Below are 27,756 nucleotides of genomic sequence, written 5' to 3' on the forward strand. Positions count from 1 at the left end.
TCTGGAGTTGCATCCAAACTGCTCAACCTTTTACAACATACACCTCTCTGGGAGGCTCTTGCATTTAAACACTGCATTTGAAACTTCTGAAGGAAAACATAGAAAAATAAATTTCAAACTGGATCAATTTTAGCTTGCAGAATCTGGTTCCAGTTTGTAAGCAGAAGCATTTGAGCACATATGTTTGTTTCTTTAATTTTGTGACTTTAAAAAGGATGGAAATGGTTTATTAAAAAAATCCTAAAGTATAATGGAATCATTTGTAGCTGTAAGTTTGTTCAGTCTGTTGCTCATCTCAGGGCTAAGTACTTGCAAATTACCTATTTGTTTTTGTCAAGCCATTACAGCCTTCTTCCCACTTTTTTACAAATGTGGTTTAGGCATGACCTGTGGTCCTTCAAACATGGGCAGAGGCATCATTTGCAGCATTGAGTGTACAGGGTGAGTTCTTTTTGGTAGCATCCACTAGAGATCACTTCCTGGCTCTGCCCTTCAGCAATGCAGACAGAGATACTTCCAGCCAAATCTCAACACCAGCTTCTTCACTGTAGGGGTAGAGTTCAGTGATCTGGCTGATTTGTTTCCTTTTAAAGAAAAGCTCTGTCCCAAGGAAGATTTTTAATCCACTCTAAATTTCATTATTTCCAAGTGTGATAGATGAGCTACTTGTTAAAATGCATATGAAGATGAGGTGGTTTTGCCTGTTCTTTCCCAAACTTACTGATTTTTGTGTATCTTTCTCCTCTGTAAGATAAAGCCAAAGTAGAGGTTTTTAATTTACTTATCACACAGCCTTAATAAACAACCATAGGTGCACTTCAAGCACTATGAGGTAAAAGGGATGAAAGGGGCTCCAAAGCCCACAGAATTTTTTTTTCATGCTAGCACTTTCCCTGTATAGTAACAGGATGGAAGTGCACCTTCCATGGGAGTCATAACTCTCTTACTTCTAATTCCATTATTGCTGATTCTAATTTAATCAATCTCTGTAAACTAGATGAGATTGAGTGTAGTTGGTCAAACATGTCTTTTTCAAGGAGCCCCACACTACCATAAGGAATTGCACAAAGAAATCCACAAGCAGAAACCCTGCCCTGAGATGGGCTGAGTTGTGAGGAGAGGTCACATCGCTGACACGGCCTAGGCTGCAGGTAATGACACTCTTCAGCCTTGGAAAAGTATCATCATCATTTATTGTGAATGAAACAATATGAACCCCTGTGTCCCAACCATATTTCTGAAGAATTATATTATTTTGCCTCCCTCCTTGAGTCAAGCGCTGTGTTCTTCAGGCTCCTTCTTAAATTCCTGAAGAGTGCTAATGTACTGTAATAAGTGCTCTTAACTGCTTCCAGCCCAGAGCTGGCTGAAATCCTGGGCTGAATGTAGCAACACTTGGATCCTGGCCCATTTTTTTAACAGAGTATTTTGGGATCTTTTGGGGATGCTAAGTGCCATATGAATCCTGTGCATCATTGTCAAGTAAATTGTGTCACCTTGTGAGTTAATTTCTAATTACACAACTACTTTATGTGGAATTAATAAAAAGTAATATATAATTCTAAGTAATATTTTTTGAGACCAAGTGATTTATTAACTCTTTATTAGACCTACTTTAGACTTGAAGTCATTTTTAATAATGCCTTGGCATAAAATTGCTGCATAGTTAGCAATGCCATTGACGTACTTATAAGCAATGGTTTTACTTAAATTAAAAAGGATTTTTTTAAGAGAGTATTTGATCTCAGAGGTAATAATAATAATAAAGAATAACTTACTTCATTACACCTTTTCTATGTTTGATCATCCTTTGGAAGCCTGTTTGTATAGAGGTCACCTCACCTGCTATTCTTCCCGTAGAGCAGCTATTTCTGGGATGGAACAGGCTGTGATTTTTTTTTATTCGCTCAGTAGCTAATGAAGTTTGTGGGGGGCAAGTGGTTTCAGCATCGAGCTTCTGCCAGATGTTGCCACCCCACAGCAGGGACAGCTGAATGGCTCATGAAGCAGCCCCTTGCCTAGAACAATTTTACAGCCAGCCTGGTAAAGTAAGCTGACATCAATTTGATTCATGCTAATTGAGCGAGCTGTAAAGTGCAGCAGCTGACCCAGGAGCTGTTTGGTTGTCCCTTATGTGGAATCTGAAATCTCTGGGACAGAGGTTTGATGGAGAGCTGCAGGCCATAATGCCCTCAGCCATCCCAGCTTAATTTGCTGATGCAAGTGTGCCAGCACTCTCTAACAGAGCAGGCATTTAGTGCAGGAAAAGGAGAATAGCTGAGCTACTTCATCTGCTGAGGGAATGAAAAGAGGCAGAGCGTATGGAGGTGTGGTGGTATTGTTCAGGATGCTGGTGCTAACACCTGCACTCAAGTATATGAAAGGATGAAAGGAGAGGGAAAGGAGAGGTATAGAATCACCTGAGAAGTCAAGGCTTCTAATTTTATCAGTCACAACATGGGCTCTAGCAATGTGCACTGGAAGACTTTCTGGCTTTTTTGTTTGTTTGTTTTCTTTGTTTTGGTTTTTTTGTTGTTGTTGTTTTTTTTGTTTTTTTGGTTTTTTTTTTTTTTTGGTTTTTTTGTTTTTGTTTTTTTTTTTTGTTGTTGTTGTTTTTTTTTTTTTTTGTTTTTTTGCACAGCAGCCCCCTTTGGTACCCAGCAGTCTGTTATTAGATCTGGTAGATCTGGTAGCTGCACATCCAGCAGTGCAGGTGTACTGTTTAGAGCTGTTGCCATTAAGTATTGATACAATTAGTCTAGGAGGATTTGTAGAAGAGTGATGTATTACTGCATCCATACCTAGTTTCTCTTCAAAGGGGTTGAAAATTATCACAGGTTCTTCCAGATCTGAACCTTGGGTCAGAATTTATATGAGGCTTGCCAAGGTCAGGTCATTTACTGTTTTGAAGTTAAAGTTCCTTGCCTGTGGAAGTCACTTACCTGAATACTAGATGCAGAATCTGAATGGGGAGAGACCATTCTCTGAGTAGAATGATCCCTGGAAACCTCTCACCCCAGGAAACATGTAGGCATCATGAGGAAAAGGCTGAAGTCTGTGATTGACTGTGTAGGGTGAGCTTTTTTGCACAGCAGCCCCCTTTGGTACCCAGCAGTCTGTTATTAGATCTGGTAGATCTGGTAGCTGCACATCCAGCAGTGCAGGTGTACTGTTTAGAGCTGTTGCCATTAAGTATTGATACAATTAGTCTAGGAGGATTTGTAGAAGAGTGATGTATTACTGCATCCATACCTAGTTTCTCTTCAAAGGGGTTGAAAATTATCACAGGTTCTTCCAGATCTGAACCTTGGGTCAGAATTCATATGAGGCTTGCCAAGGTCACGTCATTTACTGTTTTTAAAAGTTAAAGTTCCTTGCCTGTGGAAGTCACTTACCTGAATACTAGATGCAGAATCTGAATGGGGAGAGACCATTCTCTGAGTAGAATGATCCCTGGAAACCTCTCACCCCAGGAAACATGTAGGCATCATGAGGAAAAGGCTGAAGTCTGTGATTGACTGTGTAGGGTGAGCAGGGGAGAGATCACCTGTAGGAGCAGCTGCCTACACCTTCTCTTTTATTCTCATTGTAAATAAATTGCATTTATCATTACCCGCACCCTTTGTCTCCAGGCTTCTGAGGTGTTGAAAGCTCCAGTTAAATGGCTTGCCCAAAGAAAACACTGTCACATTTGCATAATATTTTCATAGACACCTAGCTCAACCTGAGCCTGAAGGGAGACAGGGATGTTCCCTGCATATTTTATATTCCTGTCCCCAATTCCCACCAAGCTAACTCTAAATTGTGGTATGAATATGGGCATAATAGAGAGAGAGAGAGAGATGGCTGAGAGGTCTGAATTTGTCTGGGGTATTTTCAGACACTCTTAGTTTAAGAAGCAACTTACACCCCACAGAATACTCTGAAATAGTGCTATTTAGAAACAAATCAGCTTCCATTTCACCTCTTTTTCAGTATTCCTCTTCTCTCATTCTTCATTACTAGGGACATCTGCATGAAAACAGTCTTTTTTTTATATCTTGGGAGTTCATCTGCCTCTGCTGATTATCCCCTCCCTCCCCTCTCCTTCTGAAGTCATTATCTTCTGATTGCATTACATTTGCAGCCATCCCACCGCGGACTCTCTTTTCATCAAGATTCTCTAGCTAAGCAAGGGAAAGGATAGGTCAGCTTGTGGAGAGGAAACCTCAGGGAGAGCCTGGCCTTGGCAGAAGGGGTGTTGGGGTGCAGTCTGTGTCACCACTACACTCAGCCACTGGTATTTCTGTAGAGGCACAATGAACTCAGTCAAGTTTCTCCCACAGATGGTGTTGGAACAAGAGCTGGAGGAAGTATTTTTGACAAGACGTGTAGCTGCTGCAAAACGCAATGTTATTCGTGTCACCTACCCTGCAGATGTTTGCAAGCTTGAATTGAATTAGGGAAAGTTTCATTACAGGAGTGGGGAGAATAACTGAAGATGTAAAATCCTGCACATTTCCCTGAAACCAGAACTGGAAGCCTTAATTACAATAGAGTTACACTCAATCTTGCTCTGGGCAAGTAATATTTGTTTAACTGAAGTGGAACATCTTCCTTGGGAGAAACTGAGGGAGATCCTTTTCACAACAAATGCAACCAAAGTTTGTGTCCTTACTTTGAGTCAGAAGGTGGATTTTGTCATGGTCCTACTGTGTCCTAGTACCTTTCATCTCTTGAAACATTTTAACAGACTTAACAAATAGTGGAACTCTCCTGATGATTATCATTTAGCACAAGCTTAGCTAGGGTCACAAAATGAGCCAATGCAAACACTGAACACAGCTCCCAGATATTCTGTCACTTAAGCCTGCTTTTTCAGATGTCAGACAATCTCGATCAATGTTTATCCTGTCCTGAACCCATTGAACTTTGACTGAACCCATTTAGAAGTTTAAAACCAAATTTCTATGTCTCCAGTATTTTTGTATTCGTATTTTCCTCTTCATACTTCCTTCAACCAGAAAAGGAGGCTCTAAAATAAATTGATAAAATTGTACCTTAAAGGAAGAACTTTGGAGTTCTTAACGGGGCTCTGGATAGTGCACTTGAGAGACAGCTTTCCTAAGAAATCTTTTTCCACTGGACATATCAGAAGAAAATAGGCATTGTTCCTTACCTCCTTCTAACTGCATGCAAGTGGTGTCAGAAAGACATTGTATTTGTTTCCCTTGTTCTACTCCAACTCCTTCTTTGAAAATATCGCAAGCAATGGGAATAGGCCCCTCTTATTTCTTGGAGGAAAACCCACAAGTGCCCAAGGCAGCAACTGGGCCATAACAGCAATACAAACCAAGTGACAGAACAATTTGTAAAGAATTTTGTACAGGATGAGAATGACAACCCTTTCTTCCCAGACAGATGCCTAAACTGGTCTGGTTTTCCCCAGGAGGCATTGCAAAGGTAATTCTAACTAACAGCTGCAATACATGTGTACACTTTGTATCTTTGGATAGGGCATGCCAGCAAATATTGAATTTACTTCTAGAATTAAGTGACCATGCAGCAGCATGTTATTGCACTTAATGCTGCTTCTGTACTACAAAGAGTATCAGTGATAGAAATCAGTTCAAATGTAGGATGATCTGATTTCCCAGTATGCCATTACAGCTGGGAGCTCTGCAGTGTTACTGCCAAGGGCTCAGCATTTCTGAGTCGATGGGTACATCTGTCTCGGGATGTGTTTGCAGAAGACAGCACAGTGGGTGGCTCAAGCCTTCACTCCTTTGTTTGTTCCTTAAGGATATGTCAAGGGCAAGATCATGATCTCACTTCTAGTTTAAATCATCTAGATGAATTAATTTCAAGAAAGTTGGAGATTTGTGTTGGGTTTTGTCCCGACATGGGGTTTTCTTGGGATGGGGGTAGATAGGGTGACTTCAAGTATGCAAAAGACACTGCTTAACTTGAAACCAAGAATTATGCAGAATGGATTCCCTGTGGATACTTCCCAGGGTTGATCCATAGTTAAACATGATAAGGGAGTTGGTTAGGTTACTCCCAGTTGTGTGTTCTTTGGGGAGATTAGGCAGAAAATAAGTCTGAAGCCAGTAACAGCACAGCATCTGGTTATCCCAGCACGTATCCTGCTTCATATGCTATATATTATGTCTTTAAAAAAAAAAAAAAAGACAAAAGAAAGAGAAACAGCAGAGGAATTCACATTGTTGAAGTTAGTCACTGGATTAAATTGCCATTTGTCAATAGAAAATTAATTTGTATTATAAATTACTGCAGCATAACTCTCAGACACATTTTATCAATGTGTTTCAATTTATTTAATAACAATATTTTTCAAAAAAACAATCACTGCCACTTGTTTTTACCCCACCCCTTTTGAAATCAGTCTGTTCTGAGGGTTTCCATCAGTGTAATAGCCAACTCTGCAAAAATTCCAATGAAATAAACTATTACCACAGGGATTAAAATCCATTGCCATAAACAAAGCCTTTTTTCCCTCCCCAATCAATGGCCTGCTGTGTTGCTGCTAATAGGACTGTACACAAGTTGCAAAGAAAGGAATTTGTTCGCAGGTTCCTCAGACTTTCTTTCTTTAAGTTTTCTTGATGGAGAGGGGGCAGGAGTAGAATGTCATGGAAGGATTCATAAATTATTTCAGTGAACCTAACATGTATTGCAGAGATGAAATCCTTCGATCTGCAGAATGAGACACATTCAACCTGTACATTGGAGGAAAATTTTCATAGCAGAAATGGGTGAAAGACAGAAAACAGGAAGGAAACCTCAGAGAATGTGACTGTTGCCTTTATTTGGGATATCATCGCAAGCAGAAAAATGTCTTCATATTTTGCTACTGGTTTACAAATCTAATGGTTTCCAGTCTTATCCTCACAATCTTATCCTTCCTTATTTCAGCCCTGGCTTTATCCTACAGTTCTTCTGTTGTACGTTCAGGCTGATTCCCTGCCTTGCAGCCCTGAGCATCCCACACGCAGTCTGCCAGTGCACCACAATTATTTTATTCTTCTTCATTTTGTAGAAAGTATAATTTCCCTTAAAGACATGAATAATCATGGATATTTCTTTCTCTTTTTATTTGCAGGTAAGTGGCCATTCCTGCTTTTGTCAGACTGGTGAGCGATCAGCAAAGCACAGCTCCCAAAGGTAGTTTTTGTGGTATGGTTTCTTTCCAAGAACCCTGAAGTATTTTCCTCATCTGAGTTTGTACAGCACCTCAGCAGGAGGTTTGAGATAGGCAAACTGGGATTTAACCAAACAATAATTTCTTTTCTTTGATTTTTGTGGTTTAGACTAGCGCTACTGAGGTGCCCAGAAATAAGGAGCTAAGGGTACAATGAGGGTCTCCTGATTGTTCCTCCTGATTGTTCATGGATCTTCAACCACTGGGAACAAAAACATGAAGGGACCATGGCAGAATAGTTGTTTAGGCCCTCAGAATCACACAATTGACTTCAACAGTTGTGAAGTTTTTGAGTCATATACTTTTAGTCTTACACTTTTATTTGTTTTAGGGGGGGTGGGGATGTTGTGAATCTGGAATATTTTCTCTCTCCCTCCCATTTTTCCTCTTCCCTTCTCTACATAAAGCTGTTTAAAATTATTAAAAAGAAAGTAATGACACTATGTTTATTTTAAGGAATGTAGAAATGTATCTTTAGGGAAGAAATCTTAATGAGATAAGCACTATGAGTCATTGGAGGAAATATTGTCACAACATGAGATTAATTTCACTTTAAATGCAGTGTTTTAAAGGTAATTCCATGGGAAGGAAAAAAGATAACATAAATTGCTTAGACACAGAGAAACCCAGTTCTCTGATACATAAGACAATTTTATAGGTCTCTGATTTGTTGCTAGATAATTTTTGATACCGAATGGACAGTTATTGTCTACTGTGACTAAACTATTATCTCAAATGAGTTAGTTGGGCACAGCTCTGAGTATAACCAAGAAATAAATGTAAGCCTGGAATACATTAACTACCAATATTAATTAATGAGTCTCGGACACACACAGGAAATTGCCTTAAACCTCCAACCTTCTGAAAATATCTTCAAGTGTGATTACTGACATAAAGGATTTGATCTAATTATCACTGCTAATTTCCTTTATGTTGGTGGTAGCAATGTGGTTGTTAAAAAAGGAACAGTCAAGACTAGTCACCTACAGTCTTAATGTTAATCCCTTATCTGTATTACTAATATTTTAAAGCGAAATCTTTTAGAAATTATCATCACTGGTCCTCCTTCACAGTTTATTCAGTGCAGGCAATTAGATAGTTCAATTATTTCATTCTGATGTGCTAGGGTTTGGCTTTTTATTCCTTAGAGCTTTCTTCCCCTGAAATTTGCATTATTGGTTACACTTTCTCAGCCTTTTTTGCTGTCTGAAATGCTAGCTGTCCCCATAAAAGTAGGAGGCAGATAGATTGAAATGATTTAGCAAGATTATGTGTTTTTCCCCTCTGGCTTTGCCATTAGAGGTGAGCAAACTCTGTGAAATAAACAAACCCCAATAGTGATGAGGGGGACACACACATCTGTAAGATACAGCACCTTCATGTCCCTGATGTGATTTTGTTGTGCTTAGAGTAAGCAGTTGTGAGGCAGCCTGTGTTTCACAAGAAGCGGCTCCACACCCAGCACTCTTTTACTGGGACAGTGCAGAGAGGTCACAGGGGGGCAATGTGAGGTGCGGGCACTGCCTTGCACTGCACAGTGGAGGCAAGGAGATGCTGGCTCTGGTAGGTTCCTGGGGAGCAGGGACTCCTAGCACATCATTTGTCATGCCTTAACAGGCCAAGTTATCTCAGAGGAAAAGCCCATGAGGGCTTGGATGCTCTGTGAGCCCCAGCATCTGCCAGAAGAATATATAGTGTGTAGAAGGTTCCTGAAATAATCAACCAACTGGGTTCTCTCCCAGCCTTCAGCCTTGGAACAGAGAAAACTCAGCTGACAACCTGCTGCCTCTAACGCTGACACAGAGAAATGTTACGTATCTGTGCAGTTCATTATCTGGTACTTGGATCTCGGCAAATAAAGTTGCTGCTGAAGAAATCCCATAGCCAACAATGTCATATTAGACAGCACAACATGCTATCAGCTCTTAAATGTCCAAGTCATCAACACAAATTGGTTCCTCTGAACAGCAATCCCATACAGAGATCAGTTTTCCCTTGATGCTCCCTTTTCCTTTTTTCCTCTGTCCTGGTTATCTTCCTTATGCTATTTGAATGGTCAAATGATCTCTTCTTACATAGATCTTAAAGTATTTTAATTGGCACACAGACCTCATCTGGAAACGAATGTCTTTTATTGGTGCTTTGATTTGTTTCTAATGCTATTTTATTGACAATTGTTTCTGGGTAATGATCCAAACCTTGGCAGTGCTTTTACATGAACACGTGATGCTTTGATAGGGCATGAGAGTTTTGGAGACAGCTCTGTAGCTGGCAGGCTTTGATTCAGCAATTGTGCCAACAGGTACAGGACCTACCCCCTGCTTCTGAGCAGAAAGCAATTTAAAAAGTACCAGTTTCTAGAGAGCTGTCTCATTGTTGTGCCTCAAAACAGCTGAGCAATAAAGGGCAACACACAAGATATATGTGAGAAAATCTGGCAAATTCTTGTGTGACAGTGACACCCTTCAAATTAGCAAACAGATAATAACAGATACTAACAATATGAAGAAAAAAGAGCAAAGATGGTGAATCACAACATGCACTTTATTCACTTACTTTAAAAGTTGCTAGTTGTCTATACCTTTTTAATTCTCTGGAGCAGATTTCTTAAGAGTAATAAACCTTTGACAATATGGCACTGCTCCCCTGTAAACATCAATCTTTGCTGAGCAGCACAGAAATATTATTGTAGGTAGGGACCTTTATGTAGAATGTATTAATGAGCCTTTTACAGATAAGAGGTGAGGGAGGAACACTGGAAGTTTCTATCAGTGACGCAGCTGCTCTGTGCAGCAGAACAGAGCGTTGTTTGGAAGGAAATGTGGGCTGCAGAAAATGATGGAGGATGTGCAGGCGTGCATTTATCCTCTGTGACTTGGAGAAAGAAAGATGAATTTAATGGGAGCAATCATAAATGTTTATGTCTGCGTGTCTACCCAGACATGCACTTAACACTTGTGAACTCATACAGGTGGACACAGGCTTGTCCTTTTGTCACTCTGTGCCACAAGAGACCTCAGAGATATGAGGAAGGAGGCCTGTGTAGTTTCCTCTTCTTGTTTTACAGACTCAGAAATTTGGGCCCAAGTAGTTCTCAAGTCATTTGTCAATGATCATCAGGGAGGTGAATAAGCCTCTGGCCTTTTGAATCCTCTGGCCTTTTGAATCCTCTGGGAAATATTGACAGCTGATCTAGGACCTCTGCAAACCAGGAAGTGAAGGAAGACTACTCCTAGCTATAATGAGGGAAGCATGAAGGCTTTGTCTGACATTTTTCACATTTCTCTCTCCCACCACACCCCTGTCTCCAAAGGCCTCAGAATGAAATAAATCATATATCTTTTTCTAAAAAAACCCCACTGTGTGTAAAAAACTCCCTTGTGATCTACCTACATTTTGAAAACTTCATAGGGAAAAAGGATTAGCGAGTTACCACTTTTTTATTTATTTAGTCTTTTAAATTAAACCACAGTTCTTTGGGAGATGTCTGGCACCTCTTTAAAAATCTGACCCTCTTCTGATGTTTCTAATTCATCATTGACTCACTTCTCAAGTTTCCTTTTCACCTTTTCAAAATGGATTCCATACTGCTTGAATTCACCAGGTTCTTTCACATAAACTATATTTGAAGCTTCTAAGACAAACTGCTTTTTTGATTGGATGTCATTAAGAATCACTGAAAGCATTTTCCAGTTTTTATACATCATCTATAGTTTGCTGAGTCCCATATTTCAGAAATGGCTTGTCTTAATCTCCCTGCAAAATGCTCTCCATGGATCAGGCAAACAGTTCTTTCTAGCTGCAGGCAGCGTGGGCTTCTGAAGTAGAAACCACCTTGTCTGCAAAGGAAAGAGGTATAAAAGGAGCAGACTCCCTTTTAGTATAAACAAGCTGAGACTAGCCTTTTTTCAAGAGAGTAGTAGGTCCTCTTCCTCACTGTGAAAATCGTACCAGTCATAGCTGTGTTCTGAGAGTGCTCTCTTGCATGTAGAAGGCTTCCCCAGAAGGTTAGAGGTGCCATCAGATTTCTCTGAGTAGCAAAAGGGCAGGGGAACACCGCACACCAGCTGCACCTGCTGCATCCTCAGAGCCAAGCAGTTGGACTTGAGCTCCTTGCAGAGATTTGTTTCACATGCTCTCTGTTATCTGTGGGCAGGGGTGCAGTCAGAAGAGTGGGTTGTCTGTCTGTCTACCTGTCTGGGTTGTTTTCCTGCACTTCAAAGCCTCCCATTTCTGACCTAGTTTGCTTGCTGGTCCCTCACCAAAGCTCAGGATAGCAGGTGTTTAGCTAAGCACCATGGGCAGCACTGGAGCCTGCCACGGATGGTCTGTAAATCAGTTTTCTCTGTGCAGCAAGGCTCTGGCTTAATGATGAGTCAGAAGAAAAATGTTATTAATATTTAATGTGCAAGCCAAATGTCTAGCGTGCTGTTATTAGTTACACATCATGAGGGGTGCAGTATTGGCTACCAGTCAATGCAGGTCGCTTCCTCCAATGTTCTCATTCTGCAGACTTAATTCGTACTGTATTTTTCCATTCACTGAGACAAATATCTGCTCCATTTAAAGGAGCTTTGTCAAAATCTTCTAGCTAAATCTTTAAATTGGTGTGCCTAGCTTTCAAGACCCCTTTCTGTGAGATGCTTGATTACTTTTGAGAGCAATTATTCAAGTGGTAGGGCACTGCCATCTTTTAAAGAGGCACTGTGCTGCACCTCAGCCATAAACCTTTGTGGAAGAAAGCTCTCTAGGGTTGAGACATTGGGAGTAAGGGAAAGAGATCTGTGCTCTTTGCTTGCCTGAATCTGTTCTTAATGAACAAACTACTGCTTGGTGTGCTTCAAGTGCAACAGACCAGAAGGAGAGTGCTGCTGGTGGATAATCCAGATTTCTATTTGCAGGAGGAAACAACTCAGCATTGGATGCTGTGTCCCATTGGGTCATACTGGAAATGAGCTGCATCTGCAGCCTCATGCTGTGCTGTAGCTATCAAGACTTAGGGGAGACTGTTTCCCATGTGTGACTTCTTCCTCAAGCCCCTTCATCCACAGACTTCCAAAGACAGAGTTTTCATGGTTGTGCTGCTAGGACTTTCAAATGCCACTCACTGGGTGAGGAAGGATGGCTGCCCCTGACTTAGACATTTGTCCTGTAGCAGCCTGATGCAACTCTGATCTTCAGGAGGATGAGGTTTTATCCATGAATACAAGCAATTCCTTCAAGGTGAGAACAGTAGTCTGGGCCAGTACCTTTTCTGCAGCCTGTGCGAAAAAAGAAAAAAAAAAAAAAGAATCTCTTTTTCAGAAAAGAATCAGTAAAGAATTTCTGCAGTTCCCCTTGTATTCCTCCAGCATACACAGTCATTGGACTGGGGACATTAGGAGATGCATGTCTTCCTATTTTCTTTCATATCTCTTTGTGACCTTGTTGTCCATGCATTTGTCCTGTTGTTTCACCTGCTGATACAACCTGCCCCTGCAGCCTCCTATGGCAGCATCATTCACTATATGCTATATTAAAAAAAAAAAATTAAAAAAAAAGAGAAAAAGGAAAAAAAGCCAGTGTATTCCTGAAAAAAGACACATGGTTTCTAAGTAAATTATTTTTCTCTTCCTGCTTATTTAATACTGCTTGGGAGCATTTGCCTCAGGGGCAGCTTGGCTTCTTGTGAAGGGAGTGACACCACCAGGACTTAGAGAGGCCCTTTCTGAATTTGTGCTGTTTTCATGCAAGGGCTTGTCCTTTGCTTTCTGCTGTGTTACCCCAATTCCCAGCAGCACAACCTAAATTAGAAACAGAGCTCATGAGCTTCTGCATCATTCATTTCTCTTGCATTAAATTGACCAGCTCTTGAAGTCCTACTTGCTTGGAACCAGCACCAATAAGAAGATGAAATGAAGCAAAACAATTGTATTTATAAAGCATGTCTCTTTTTATGGCATTTAAAGGGAAGCATGTACAGTTCTTTTTTACTCTATTCTATTTACAAGATATACCCATCTCCTGTTCATCTCGGAAAAAATGATGGCAAGAAAAGCAAAAAAGCCATACACAGGTAATAACACTTCTGGAGGGGCTGTTAAAAAAAAAAAAAAAAAAAAAAAAAAAAGTATGAGTCCCAGCAGAAACAGTTGCTTTTCTATATGAGTATTAACCCATTTCCCTCCAAACACCTATATTTTCTCATCCCTGGCTGCTCCCAATTTTATGGTAGAGTACGGCTTTGAGGCACTTCACTGGGGCAATCTCTTATTCATCAAATTGGGGTCAAACTAACTGTAGGATGCCTCACTCAGCCATGGTGCTCATCTGCACTTCATGCAGGAAAATAAAAAGTTACCTTTAAAGCGAAAACTATGAGAGAGTTATGAGACCTGAATAGTCTTATTTTAAGACTACTCAGTCTCCTCTTAATCATCCTATTCTGACCATATAGTAACAGATTAAAAGATCGGTTCCACAGTCATACTTCTGATGTTTCTAAGTTTTAGCAAGCATGCTGGAATATAACAAAAGATTATAAATGTGTGTACAGGGCCATTTTTCTCATAAAAAATAAACAAAAGCAATTTTGGTGCAGCAGACCAAAACCAACCCAATAAAATCATTGTGTGATATAGCAGGGAGGGCATAGATATGCACAAAGCATATTTTGAATTAATTTATTAATGTTATTATTAATATTCTTACAAATCATGTAGTTTTATAAAGCTCCAGTGACATAATCCTTCAAACTGCGACCTGGTGCCCACTGGTGTCGGTGGTAACTGTCAGTAGATTAAGTATGTAAAAAAAGATTCAAAAATGCAGTAACTCTTCTCTCAATTGAATAAAAGTGAAATGTTCTTTTGCATTGGAATTAAGGTCATGGTAGTTAAGGATCCTGCAGTATTTTTACCCACTTCAGAGCCCGTGTCCTGAGAGAGAAACAAAATTCCACTTAGGAACAATTGCATTTATTCTTTCTATGTTCTTTTTTTTTTTCTTTTCTCTCCTATACCTGCTATAGAGGTCCCTGTCCATCCTACCCCAGCAAAGTAGACACATTTCAATAAATGAAGTATATGAAGTTTTCAGAACATTCAATGAATTCTTGGGAAGAAGTGTAAATTCTGGCTCTAATATTGATGCTAATAAGTTATATGCGTATTTTTTTTTAAATTGCAATCAGAGTATAAAGATTTTGCTGTGAATTGTAAAATTAGCCAAAGCTGCCTGGCATGTCGCTGCTGCCTTTTTCTCTTCCGCATGACATATTCTTAACTAAGTCAATCATTTACATGGGCTTTAAATTTAATTTAAATGTAATGAATTTAAATTGGGCTTTGCTCTATTTCAAGGTTGTTGGGTTACTTTTCTGTAAGTTAACATTCAGCACGAGGGATTCAGCTTCTGGATTTTGGTTTCATCTGCTTCCCTCACTCTTAAATTCCCTCCTCCTTTCCACCACCCCCCACCCCCCTGCCTCCTTTATCATCTTTCCACAGCAAATCCATCTACACAGCCTTTAACTGACTTGTAGCCCAGGAAGGGTACATGGGCAGGGGGAAGGGGGCAACACAGCCACAAGCTGCATGTGTTAGGAGTGTGAGGATAACTGATTGGAGCCAGCCACAGAAAAGAATTACAAGAAAATAAAATAAATATATTTTTGTGAGGAATCACAAGATTCTCCCTGCACATGAGTGCCTATCTCAGTAATCATTCTCTTCCTCGATCAGAGTCCTCTTAATCCTCCACCCCATCACCCTCCTCCATCAAATCTCCAATACTTCTGAAACAAATCAAATCAAGAATTAACCTTTCAACCATGAAACCTTCCTTTACTACAGTACGTGTGTCCCCTATTAATCTCTCTGCTACAAAACATAAGGCAAAGACTACTCCATTAGTGGTACTGGACTTCTAAATTTTCTACAGTTGCCCCTGTGTGTCTTTTAAAGTTCCTTAAGTACCTTTCAACGGGAATCTTATGATGCTTTTTCCCAGACTTTGGAAAAAGGAGATACCAGTCTGTGACAGACTCAATCTAGAAGAGGTTCTATTAAGCTCTGTGTTGTTTTCCTACCATGGGACAGACAGATCCTACCTGTCAATAGGCAATTGTATATCCTTGGGGATTTAGGGAAGCTTTTCTTTATCATGTTTGAATAAACAGGAGTGTAACAAGGCCTGGCTCAAAAGTGAAGAGTCAAGATGAACAATATGGGAAATTCTTGGCAAAGCCAGGGGATTTGAATTTGAAATTGCTCAAGAGGTGAGAAAGGGAGGAGTTTTCCACACGTCATGGACTCTGTCTCACAGAGCCTGATCCCAGCACTGTTCTTGCAGAATTGGAATGTGTAAACAATATCCCTTGGATATTCTGCTTACATCTGCAAAGTCCTGCTGTTTTCTTCGTTGGTTTTCTACACATCCTATGCTCCTAACCAAACTTGTTCCCACACCTGTGTCTGTTCCTGACAGTGCCATTTAGCTTTATTGATACCTAGCAGGGTCATAAACATTTAGTGTGTATTCACAGATTAGAGGTGCTGATTGAACTGTGGCTGCTCTCAGATGCACCTTTGTTCATTAATGTGATATTGAACCAGACAAAAGATCTGTTGCATTCAGTAGCCTGACTCCAGCAAGAGCCAAAATATTTTTCTAATACCAGAGGAGAGAAAAGAAGCCTAAGTGACCAAGATGTATTCGAAACAGGGTCTAGCACCCACCATCAATGGACACTGCAATCGGTAATGGGGAAAATATCCCCATTGCACTTCATAGTACAATCTCTGTACACTCATTTCTCTCTAGCTCCTTTTCTCCCATTTCAATTTCATGTTGTGTTACATTTTCTTTTTCCTAATTGAAGCTGGCATTAATTGATACCATTCTGGTTTTCCCCATCTGAAAGTCACCCTCACCCTGAAATAAGGACTTATAAATGGACCTGTAAATGCTACAGTGTGCTATGTCTGCTTTCATTTTCAAATAAGAACTGGGGTGCTTTTGCCACAAAACTCAGTATCAGCTCTTCTACACTGGCCACAGGCTCACCGTGGGTTAACAGAATGCTGGTTGCAAAGCACAGAGAAAATATAGTGGTTCAATAGTAATGAAGTAACAATGTACTAGCATAGCAAAAAATGGAGTGAAAATTATAGCATAGCTGATTCATCACTGTGTTATTCTACTTAAACCAGTAGTGATTCAGAGCCAGCAACCTGGGAGAGGTTGTTAGAGTCTTTATGAAGTTTGGAGCCATTTACCAGTATACACTCAAATTCATTTTGTTTCATTATGGCCATGATAACCTTATGTGTTTGAAGATAGTTGCTTGGGATTTTTAGTTTTGTTTTGCGTTTATATATATATATATTTTTTTTTTTTTGTGCCTCTTGAAGGACAAATCTGTGGCTAGATTTCTATGTACTTCTGCCATACAAAAACTGATTTGAAGAAATATTATTAAGAGCACAGCTGTAAACCTGTAGTAAGTTGTAGCATCATGGGATATGTGTAGCAGCTTCTAAAAGTAGTTTATCACTTCTGTGCACTCATAAATGCAGCCAGTCTTTCTACTCTGTGTTATTATTGCCATGTAATTAGACATACTTAGAGTTTTCTTGATCTAATATTTCTGAGAGTTAAGTAAATAATTTATAGGGTACTCTTCACAAATGGATACAATGTGAATTCAGAGCTAATCTGCTCCTCTGGAGGTACATAAAATTATCAAGCTTATACAAGAGCAAGCTAATTAGGAAGCAATCATCATCAACAACAGCTGTTCTTAGCTCACTGAAGGGCGGAGGCTTTTCTTGCACAGTCCACTCATCCATTTCCTCTCCCCAGCTTTCCATGAGACAAGCATCTCCAGAGCTACTCCTGTGCAGCAATTCCTGTCACTCTCGGTTGAGTGTTTCTGCTGTCTAAACAGAGAGTTCACTTCTGCAGCAATTTGTCAGCATTTTGCTCAGGATGGATGCATAGCTGGAAGGATGGGTGAAGTGTACAAAGTATGGTTTCCCACCTCTCCCAAAAATGATGAGTGCATATTCAAGTATACTACAGTGTTCTTTATATTTATATCAACTCTAGTATTTCGGCCAGGATGAAAACTAAAATGCACATCAGAAAAATGAATTATTTCTACAGCAGTACTGTTAACATGTAGTGGCTGGGAATGTTGCAGTCAGCCCTTCACTGGCCTCACCTTTGTTCTTTTTAACCCCATTATGAGCAGGGCTTGGCCCATTGGACAGGAGATACATCCACTTGTACCTCAGAAGTGGCTAGTAGCTCTCCAGCCTGAAGCACGCATGAACTCAGCAAATACCCTTTTTTCTTGTACTCCCATCACATCACACAATGGAATGCCAAGCCAGGTGCTCTTTGTTGAAACCAGTATTGCCTGCTGGTTCAGTGTTCCTGCCTTAGTACCCACAGAAGTGCTTGCTACTAACAGAGTCTTTGTGTTGTGCAAGTGAGAGATGGGGAAGTAGGAATCAGCTGTGGAAAGTCTGTGGAGAGGGAGAGATGGAGAATGGGACAATGGACAAAGGAGTTTTCAGGATCATTGAACTCCCAACTCCATCATATTCTCCAGTAAATGAAAGAGCAGTGAAAGTCTGTGTGGAGAGGAGATGACATGTTGGCCACAAGGCTGGAGGCACATGCTGCTGGGGACAGCTTTTATCCTCAGGAATGAATGACTGGAAAGTTTTAGAAGAACAAGGTATCTGCAAATGTTACAGTGCTTTTCCACTTGATTTCCACTTTTGGTCTCATCAGACCACTCTTTAGCCACCAAAGCTCTGATCCCAAAGAAGGACAGAGTATCACAGAAAACTTCCTGGAGAGCTGCCTGTGGCCATCTCCATTTCTTACTGCTCTCCTCTCACTGACATAAAACAAGGAGAGCTGAGGGGAAGGGAGTGCTGACTATCAGTGGAAAGGCTTTGGGAGACCTTGTGAAAGGTAGGATTCTCCTTGGCAAATGGTGTTGCCTGTCATCATGTTTGATCTTTCCTATGGCTGCCTAACAGAGAACTACTGCTGGAACTGGACAGAGATTCCTGGGAAGTTAGTAGGCTTCTGACAACAGGGAGTGGCAGATCAGCCATCAGCAGTGGCAACAAAACACAGACCAAGGTTGCTGGCCTTGCCCTGCCTTCCACTTCAGGAAGGAGGAGGCAGAAGCTTTAGAACAATGGGGTAGCCCCAGCTTTGGTTTCCCTCTGTAGCACCTGATGGAAGTCATCTCTTTAGAGGTGTTATCCTGTATTCAAGCCTGGTTTTCATACTGCACACAGTGGCCTGATGGTACAGAGCCAGCTATTTGCCACCACAGAATTGCAGAGAAGATATTCAGTCTCCCACAGACTCAGGAGATGCAAAAGAGGAGACTGAGTTTGGGGAGAGGAAATATAGGTGTCAGAAGGGGAATTCGGGGTTGGCAAAGCCTCTGACAGCTTTATAGATGAAACCGCTGCCAGATGTTAATTGTTTTCTGTGTAGTTTTCAATTGATCTGTAATTTGACTGTAGATTCCAGGCTTTTATAATAAATTGTGTACAAAGCTAGCCACTTAAGGAGATAATAAAGACTCAAAGGCAGACAGAGGCATAAATTTGCACTTATCCAAGAGTAAGAGATGAGTTAGTGCCTCTCTGGTAGGTATTTTTTTTCCCCTTCTTCCTCTCTCCTTTTGTTTTGTAGGAGGAGCATGAGGGAACCAGAGTTTTGTGCTCTGCAGACAGTGGAGAGAAGTTGAAGGTCAAATCCCAGCTGTGCTGCAGACACATTCCTTTTGGTGGAGATGCCTCAGCCTCCGTTTAACTGGCAGATTAAAGCTCCTGTTTGCTCTGATGGTGCAGGAGCCTTTTCACTGATCAGGCTTTCTTCTCTGTCTTGGTTCATTTATGCATACCCACACTCACTGGTGTGTCCATCCATCTACTTTTTTTGCGTTATCTCTGCAGCAGCTGTTGCCTTCCCTTGCTGTGGTAGAAGCTTGCTAAGGCAATAACCTACATAGCTTAAGCAGAATGAAAGACTTTTCCCTGAAAATAATTTTTTCCCCCCTACAAAAATGTTCTGAGAAAATCAGTGGCTTTTGTATATATTCTTGCAGGAAAACTGCATGACGGTGCTCTGAGTAGTGTCAGGGCTGTGCGGAGCAGTAAGTTGTATAAAACTACTGACATGACAAATTGCATAAAACAAAGAGAATATTGAGCAGGAGTCACTATGGAGATGAGCTGAGCTCCCCTCCTGAAATCACCACTGGCATGAGACACTGAGCATCAGGTATTGGGAACCGGTATTTTTCTGATAGCTTCGGCAAAGCCAAACTAATTTGCATTCCCTGATTGTATGGCCCTTTCCCATCGGTACTGTGAAGGCTGACACTGCAACAGTATAATTTGCAAGACACTGAGAACAGCCACTGTGCTGTTGGATGGTTCAAAGGCCTCTGAAGGAGGTACTTCTATTCTGAAATGGTGGAAAGAGTGAGAATCCTCTTTTTCTCCTCCCTGCCATTCGGGGTCAGACCTGTGCAGGAAGTGGCTGAGAATGGCCAGGTTCTGTCTGTGCTGCCCTGTGATGCTGTGAGGGCATCCTTCTTCCCAGTGCTCTATTGCTTCTTTTATACCTAGACATATTCACATGTTCCTTACAGCTACTTCCAGGTAGTCTGCTGCCACAATACCCACTGCCTTTAGGCTTTACTTGGAGTTGTTGCTTCAAAGGAGTGTTCAGCACTGGCAAACACATTAAATACTTCTTTCTATGATTCTAGTTAGAGGTTGCTTTTGTGTAAACCCCCTACATGGCAGTGAACATTTCAGGGGTTCTATGAGGCTCCATACTGATGAACAAAAGCTTTTGTCTGCCACTGACCATGTGCATTCCCCTTCATTGCTGTCTGACAAAGCACATGGGTGAATTTGCCCAGTTTTTGTACCTTATGAACGATTTTTTTAGCACTTTTGTGATTTTCAGCTGGGTTAGTTGAGGTCTCTGGGTGTTTGTCTGTCTAGCTGTTGGCACTGTTTGGTTCCCTGTCTGTGAACAGGCCCACAGCAATGCTCAGTTGTGTTTGCCAAAGGATGTAAGACGTGTATGTGTAATCTGTTCGAATGTGTGCCTGTGTGTGTTTGCAGTAGGCTCTGAGGATTTTACCCTTTCACGCTCTGCCATCTCAGTGCTCTCCGTATGCACACGTGAGCATGGCTTCCCTGCCCTGTGACTGCAGCACCCTAAAAGAACAGGATGCCAGCCAACTGCTGGCTCACAGTGTGGTGTAGACTACCTGTCACATGGGATTAGCTCTTCTGCTGTAGTTTACTATGACAAGCTCTCCTTCTGGGTGCACAGATCTGGAGCTGAATGCATGCAAAACATCATTGTGCAAGGTGACGAGTGCTCTATTTTGTGTATAGTTGGAGTCATGCCTGCTACCCTGTGATGCTGAGTAGGAAATCCTCAGTGAGACCACTTTAAAAAAAGGTTGTGATTTTTTGGGGGTTTTTTTTGTTGTTGTTCCTGTTGCATTAAATATCATTACACTGGGGTTCTTACAGCAAAATCAGTTCCCCTGCTAAAGAGGCAATGAAGAAAAATGAACAAGAACAGTTTTTAATGCCTGGAGCACTTGTGGGGTTCTCAGAGCTGCAAGAGCCATGGAACTGCAAATCCAAGGAGGGCACTGACAGAGCTGGTGGGGAATCCAGGGCTGGATGAGCTGAGACAGGGGACTGGATGAAAGCACAGACAAAGCTGCTGTGGAAAAATGCCCTTTTAATTTGTTGTGGTATTCTTCTTTATGGAACAGTTAAATTCCACCATACCAGTTGGAACATCCTGCTGACAGATAAAGCAGTGAATAGGTAAGCCGTGCAAGCTCACATATGTCTGGGTATAAACCCTTTCCTTTTCCCCCTAACAGTCAGCCTGCCTCAAGCGACCTATCTGTGATGCAGGAAATGGGCCATTTTATGGTCTAAGATAACCATTTCTGTAAAGGCTGAAAGGTTCACAACCATCTAGCATTTACAGATCTATTGGCTTTTCCCCTTTTGAACCACATTCACCATTTGGCAATAATTCACTATATCCATATTTATCTTCTCATTGTGTGATCCTCAGAAGCAGGAGGCGAGTGAGAAAGGATTGCTCAGTTTTTTCCTGTAGACACAGACAAGGTAGGCATCGAGTTGCAGTTGAGAGATCTGTCTTACCTCTAGTTTGTTATCTTTTCCTCTCTCTCTCTCTGTTGCTCTCTCCTCCTTCAGGGTGCCTTGAACTTGTCAACATGTAACACTTGGAGCCCTGTGTTTTCCAATAGCAGCTGTAGCCAGGGTGGCTCCCTGCCTGGGAAACGGCTGCTCTGTAGAGGAGGTGGGTTATCAACTCAAGTGAAAAGGGGTGGCACGTAGGTGTGTTTTTACTTCCTTCTGCCTCTGGTGGAAATGTCTGGAAGAGAAATCATATCTCAAGGACATTCTCCTCCCATTTTGGAATCACTTAGCCAGCTGGAGAGGAGCTTGAAATATGTCCAGTTCAGCCAAGCCCTGTGATGGGACTTTTATTCATGCTAACAAGACAAGCCACCGTGAAGTACCTGTTTGAGGAGTTTCAGAGATGAGTCCCCATCCCTGCGGCAGAGATGTCTCTTACTTTCTAATCAGCCACTCTTCCAGAGAGGTTGCACAGTCCGTGCTGTCTTTGCCCTCCCCTGAATCTTCTCCATGCCCTGTTTTAATTAAACAGCCTAATCTTTAGGTGACCCTGTGCCGTGATGGCTGCTAGAGGAGCTGCAGTGGCATAATTACTCACTTCAGAGATGCTGTGCTTGGCCATCCAAAGGAGAATGCCTTCACCCCCCTAACTTGCAGGTTCCAGTACCTTTTCTCCTGTGGTGCCAGGCCCAACCTCTTGCTAGTGGGATTTGCCCTAGGCTGGCTGTCATTGAAGCTGTCTTCTGCCCGCAGTCCTTTGTGTCACGCTGTGGACTCCTTCCCTGTCTGCCTGCAGCAGCCTCAAGTTCTCTGGTGGGGGTCCACAGATACAGGGCTGAGTTCAAGTTATTGCTCTAGTTCAGTGGGAGATTTTGAAGCCCTGGGGGATTTGTCCTTGGCTGGATGATCCATCAATGGAAAGTTAGCAGCCCCACAGCTTGAGGGTGCTTTAACTTTCAGTGGGGAAGAAGAAGGGGCTGTTTTGAATACCTTTATCAGGGAAGAACTGAAGGTTGCACACAAATGTGATGAACTGCTGAGCACGTCTGTAAAAATGTTACGCTATTAGGCCTTATAGCTCAAGGACATTTCAAGGACTCATTTAAAATTGAGAGAAAGAGAAAGGCTTACAGGTGGGAGAAGGAGGAACTGCCATCACACTGCTGTTGAGATGGTCTGCTCTTTGCTGGGTTCCTACTGCTTCCCATCCACACAGATTGGAATTTGCAGGGGAGGAGAAAACCCTGTCTCTTTTTTAAAGAAAATTGAAAAGGCATAAATAAATAAATAACCCTGTTCCCTTAATATTCTAGACTAGATCTCTATGAAGGGAAAATGAAAGGGGGAGAATGAGAAAATCATAGAGTTTGTCCTGTGCAGCATAAATCTGCCATCACGTCCAGGCTTCTAGGTGGTGGGCCTGCACATGAAATGGCCTTATTTACTCTCCCACGACTTTTAAAGTGTTTTTGTTGCACAGAGCTGAAGTATTTTTTAAAGACTTTGCTTCTCATAAGTGCTCTGTAGATGGCATCTATGTCTCCTTTTCCAGGAACGGGATCGGTGATGAACAAGTGGAGTGCCATTGCCATCTGCTGGCAAAGCCTTTCAGTGAGCTGGTGATCGGTCTTTTTCTTCTTTTTTCTTTCTTTTTCTTTTTCTTTTTCTTTTTCTTTTTCTTTTTCTTTTTCTTTTTCTTTTTCTTTTTCTTTTTTCTTCTTTTCCCAGCTTTAAGGCAGGTGAAACACTGCGAACAGGTGTTGTCCTCGGGTGTTTTGGTTGATGGAGTGTGCATGTGGAGTTTCCAATTTGGATAGCTTGCTTGTACATAGAGGTCTCATTGCCTCAGATTCTCAAGCAGTGGGAGGGTTGCAGCCTGGGCTTGACATTGGTGTAGTTGCTGCCATTCACAGGATACTGAAGGTCCATCTTGGAGATGCCACAGGCACCACTATGTCCACATGGGACAGAAGTTGTAGCTTTACAATGACTCGGGAAAATGAGCTTTGCAACCTCATGAAAAACATTGCAGGAGGGACTGCACCACTCTCTGCACAAAAGAGTCGGGGTTGTGTGCAAAATGAAAACCCCTCTGAAATGCTCACACACATCCCTGTCCTCAGCAAGCTGAGCAGGCCTCATCCACTGTAACACCTGTGCATTCAGTGTTGTATGAAAGGGTTTCTCTACCCAGCTTCAGCCAGTTGCCTTTTTCCTTGCAGAAGAGCAGTGCACCAGTGCTCTGCTGAGTTTGCGGTGCTCCCAGAGCAGTGCTGACCTTTCAGCAGGTGCAGGAGGTGTAAAAGGATCAACCCTGGCTCTTCTAACCCCAGAAAAATGAAGATGTCCTGTTGATGTCCTTTCTCAGAGTACAGTGTGAATCTACATTTTTATCTTTGCATGGGAAAACAGTGGTAAGGGAAGCACCCAGCATGGCACAGCAACTTGGTGCAGCCAGGAATGTAACTCTGAACTGTCTTTTCTCATAGGCACTGCTAGTTAAACAGACCCAGGTGTAAGCAAAAGCTGAGGGCACCTGGATCTCCATCCCCTCCCTTGTAAGCTCTAAGCTCTTTGCATTGACCATGGATGATTACACTAGAGGCAGGTATTTGATCCTAAGCTAGGAACAGTAGGGCCCATGAGGCACTTCGGGGATGCATGTGAACTATTCCTTTACAGCTGCAAAAACAGTCATGGTGGTGAGGGGGAGAGGTGAAATGATGCAGGGGAAGAACTGCTCACTTTCATGGAAAATACTCCTTGTCAAGACCATTAGTGTAAATTTGATGAAAATTTTCTGAGAAAACATTCCCTCCCTTTGATATAGGGAAGACAATGAAACAGCAGACTGAACAGTGTCCTGAAAACAAAAAGCATCCACTGTGTCTCTGCTCATCTTTTCATATTTTTCTTTCATACTGTTTTCCACAGTATGATCTTTTCTGATAATCTTTGCTTTATTTCACAACAGCCCCGAAATACATCTCAAAAACTCCATCTTTCTCTAATAAAGAATTCTTCCTTTCTGTCTACTCCTAACTACCAGTCAGTCAAGACTATAGTAGAACCTAGCTCCAGGTGTATCTTCTCCTCATGATTGCCATCCTTGCCTTCACAAGCCAGTGGACAGAGAGCAACCCAGCTGTACAACATCTATCTATAAAGCAGCTTGGGACAAAAACCTCTAGGTGAGTAGGAGTTTGGGAGGGGAAGACATGGAGAAAGGAGCCAGAAACATCAGGGAACATTCCCACTCAGCTGAGCAGAGCAGAACAAGGCAGGATGTGTGTGGGATGGCATCTGGGACTGGTGAGTCACAGCTACACGTACAAGGACCCCATAGGTAAGAGTTCTCTGAGGGAAATAGGGGCTTCTTTGTGAGAAATTACCTGTGCTGTAGATAAAGACTGAACCACCATTTTTAATAGTGTTTAGCACTAAGGGACTGCATTCGCTTCCATTTGTTCTGTCCTGGGCTCTGACCATCATTAGTTCAGCACATTCCCAATCAGCTTCCTCATCCCCAGTGCTCCAAATTTGCTTCAGGCAGAGCATTGCTAAGCAGAAATGCTGCTGTATGCTCTGACAAGGAAAGCCAAAGAGCAAGGATGTGGAAATTGCCTGGGGAAATGGAAAAGGAAAGATAAAGGAGTGAAGAAGAACAGCTGTTATGGTAGGGGATTGGAAATCATGTGGTCTGGATTTCTTTTTCCTGGTTTGCATTTGATTGTGAATTGTTTGATAGTCACCCATAGCTGAGTTTTCATTGCCCGGCACAGAAGATAAAATTCATGCATTTTCAGTCTTGACCTCTTCACATTACAATGTAGGAAGCTGCAAAAAATTTCCCAAATACTGGTTTGTTTTGTAAAGCCCTTTAAAGGATTCACTTGAATTTAAGTAAGAGGAGCATCTGAAGATGTATCTGTTCCCTGTGCTGCAGCCAACAGAGAGCAGCAGAGTTACACACATTGTGCACTCTCCTCAATCCAGCCCATACACAGTGCTTCCCTCTGACTGCTCAACCACCTGGTACTGATTTCCCCAGCCATTCATTTGGTTGTGGTTGCCAGAGTGAGTCCCAAGTGCTGCACCTACTGTCCCCTCTGTGCCAGAGACATGCTGGCCCCAAGCATAGGTGTCTCCCAGAGAAGAGTCCTGCATGGACAGCCAACTGCCTATTTGCTGTGGGAAGCTCTGCTTCCAAGAGGGACTTTGACTGCTCCAGGATCACTAAGGTAGGACAAAGTAGGGGAGATATTTTCTGTTCTTGCAGGGTATGTTGCCCATCCAGCAGGTTAATCTTGATGGTGACACTGAGTAGCCACTGAGGATAATGCTGTTTGCATTCCATGACTAGGTCCTGCCAGACTTCCCTTCTGCTAGCAGGAAGCTGCACAAGCAACACAGGATGGGCAGGATGAGCCTGAACCTGCCTGCAATGGGAAGCAGGATTCCCAAGGCCCATGGAACCTGAATGTAAACACATTGACAGGATCTGTAGCAGTTTGGTTGGGGGGGGGCACCCTGGGGAGTTCCCGGAGACCCCCTAGGCTGTGAGTTGGCTGGCAGCAGCGGGCAGGCAAGGAGACTCCACACGGCTTCTGAGGGTGCTGATTGATGAGGGATTATTGGGGGTCCCAGCCCCGGGAGCAGCATGGTTACTGAGGGAGAAGGGGGGAAGGGGGAAGGGGGAGGGAGGGGAGCGGGAGAGCCTAGGGGAGGGAAGGGCCAAGAGAGGAGGAGAGGGGCTAAGAGAGTCTGGTTTCCCTTGCACAGTTTAAGAGGGAAATTCGAAGTGGGCTTGGAATAACTCCTGGGCCAGTGGGATTACAGATACATGATGGTTCAGGGCAGGACCACAGGCTCAGAATATACCATACATTTTGGAGGGGTGAGACAGAGCATACCATTTAAATAAAATGTAACACCACAAGGATCAATCCCAGAAGATGGTCTGGTGGGCGGAAAACCCAGGCCCCACAATGGAGCAGTATCTGCACATTTCCTCCTGGGCTGGAAGGGTGGTGTGGCTGTGCTGTGGAAATGTTATGCTAGAGCAGGTGCTTGGTGCAGGAATACATCCTGGTTTGGTGAACTGACAGAAGACTTTGAGAGGCTGGGTATCAACCACTGCAGCATCCTGCCTCAAGTGGGAAGACAGCTCAGGAACTTTCTGTCATGCAGGTAGTGTTGGCCCAGTGGGAATAGCAGCGTTGGCAGACCATTTTAACCAATGCGAAGTTGAGCTTTCACTAAGATTTGGTCTGGAAACGGTGATAATAACCTTCAAAGCTTGCTTGTTGGTTCACTTTAAACAAACTTGGCAGCAGACTGTGAAAATGTTTGCCACCTCTTGTATTAGGGAGTTAAGCTAGGTAGCATGAGGGTTTGTTCTGTCATGTATTTCCCATCTGATAGAGAAAAGTCTGTCTGGGCTTCAAGCCCATTTGTAAAACAAGGGTGCCAGCACTGCCTGAGCTCTTCAAGAGTGTTGTGTGGATGAAAAGGTAGGAGCATGGGTGCTCAGATACCTGGATGACTGCACGGTGGGGGAACACCGCATAGAGGCTTAAGGAGGGAAGGGAAAGAATGCTGGTCAGAGGGTTGTGCACTCTTTCTCAACCTTTGTGATAAATCGGGTCAGATCTCCTGACTTGTGACCTGTCAGGTGGATGTTTGAGAATTGCCTTAGCAGGCTTTGGTTTTGAGGGAAAATAAGGAAAGGCCACAACTTTGCTGAAATGTTATTGTGCCACACCTCATTTGCTGGTATTAGTGACTTCAGCCATACTGATACCTCTTCCCTATCTGTAAAGGCTGGGATGGGCAGGATCCACTTCCAAAGTAACAAATTCTTCCCTTGTGACTGCAGGCATAGCCTCGACAGGGAAAAGGGCTGTGTCTCTCTCTCTCTGCTAATATACACACAAGCCACAGAGAATTAGCCAGATGGTTTCACTTGAAAAAATCAAAAGCACAAAGCCATCTGCTCTCCTGTTCTGGGGATCATGAACTTGACTTCTTGTCTACTGGTATAAATTGAATTTCACAGAGTGTGGGCAACGCATGTGTGCCCCCGGTTCAGAAATCACTATGCCTGATGGGGGCAAGAGGGCTGGAAACATCTCCATCACTTGAGTTTCCTGTGGCCAGACATTCCCAGCATGTGTTGCAGTAACCCTTCCACTGCGAGACAAATGCCAGCCAAATAGCTATTAGATGAGGGAGGGCAGGAGCTGCGCAAGGCTAGGGGATGTCCAGATGCCTGGAGCCTGTGTGTGACAGCAGAGGGAGTGCTCACATCGCTCTTGGAGA

At 42.5% G+C, this 27,756-nt stretch overlaps 1 protein-coding gene across 1 annotated transcript in view; it reads left to right on the top strand.

The window, feature by feature from the left end:
• The window catches only part of LOC121339259 (limbic system associated membrane protein), a 982,855-nt gene that overhangs the window by 551,419 nt on the left and 403,680 nt on the right, over positions 1-27,756 (top strand). The gene's annotated exons all lie outside the window — the stretch shown is intronic.

This window comes from Onychostruthus taczanowskii, unplaced genomic scaffold, assembly GCF_017590055.1.
Source record: "Onychostruthus taczanowskii isolate IOZ18803 unplaced genomic scaffold, ASM1759005v1 scaffold34, whole genome shotgun sequence".
NCBI lineage: Eukaryota > Metazoa > Chordata > Aves > Passeriformes > Passeridae > Onychostruthus > Onychostruthus taczanowskii.